The sequence below is a fragment of the Vicugna pacos genome, chromosome X, assembly GCF_048564905.1.
Source record: "Vicugna pacos chromosome X, VicPac4, whole genome shotgun sequence".
Taxonomy (NCBI): Eukaryota; Metazoa; Chordata; class Mammalia; order Artiodactyla; family Camelidae; genus Vicugna; species Vicugna pacos.
In genome coordinates this window covers 18886145-18886999 of record NC_133023.1, presented here as the reverse complement: position 1 = coordinate 18886999, position 855 = coordinate 18886145, and the positions used below count along the sequence as shown (strand labels likewise).

At 41.2% G+C, this 855-nt stretch overlaps 1 non-coding gene across 1 annotated transcript; it reads left to right on the top strand.

Moving 5' to 3' along the window:
• Positions 1-494: 494 nt before the first annotated feature.
• TRNAA-GGC (transfer RNA alanine (anticodon GGC)) lies at positions 495-567 on the top strand. Its single transcript has one exon. It is a non-coding gene; the product is annotated as a tRNA-Ala (tRNA).
• Positions 568-855: the final 288 nt, after the last annotated feature.

Below are 855 nucleotides of genomic sequence, written 5' to 3'. Positions count from 1 at the left end.
TCATCTAGACAGATCACTGTTCAGAGTCCCACACTCCTTCTAGCCATGTGACCAGTTCTCTTGTCACGGTGAGTTCACTACCAGCATTTAGCAGCTGTCTCTTAAGTGCTAGTTATGTGGCAGGCCCTGTGCTACAGGTTAGGGCTAAGCATGTTTTCATCATCCCTAACCATAAGGTCCCCCATCCTCAGAGAGCTGACCTTTGAGAAGGAGAGATGGCCAGTCAGATAAGCAACTATAATAAAGTGGACTGGGTGGTAAACAAAATCAGGGTGGTCATGGAAGCACACCCCCGGGGCAGCTAACTTTTCTACCTGACTTCTAACTGTAGAAGACGCTTCTTAGAAGAAGTGCATCTAAATTGAGACCTGAAGGATGAGTAGGAATCATCAGATGAAGGTGGCAGGAGTGTTCCAGGCACGGGTAACAACACAGGTGAAAGTTCAAAGGGGAAGGAGCACAAGTAGGTTGCAGTCATTAAAAGAAGTTCGAGGGGAGGGTATAGCTCAGTGGTAGAGCGCATGCTTGGCATGCATGAGGTCCTGGGTTCAAACCCCAGCACCTCCATTAAAAAATAAACCTAATCACTCCCCTCAAAAAAACACAAAAAACAAAAGAAGTTCAGCGAGAGTTTGGGGTTAGCAGATACAAACTATTATATACAGAATAGATAAACAACAGTCTTACTGTGTAGCATAGGGAACTATATTCAATATCTTATAATAACCCATAATGAAAAAGAATATATATATATATATAACTGAATCAGTATGCTGTACACCAGAAACTAACAAAACATTGTAAATCAACTATACTTCAATAAAATAAATAAATAAATACAATGAAGGGGAAAAA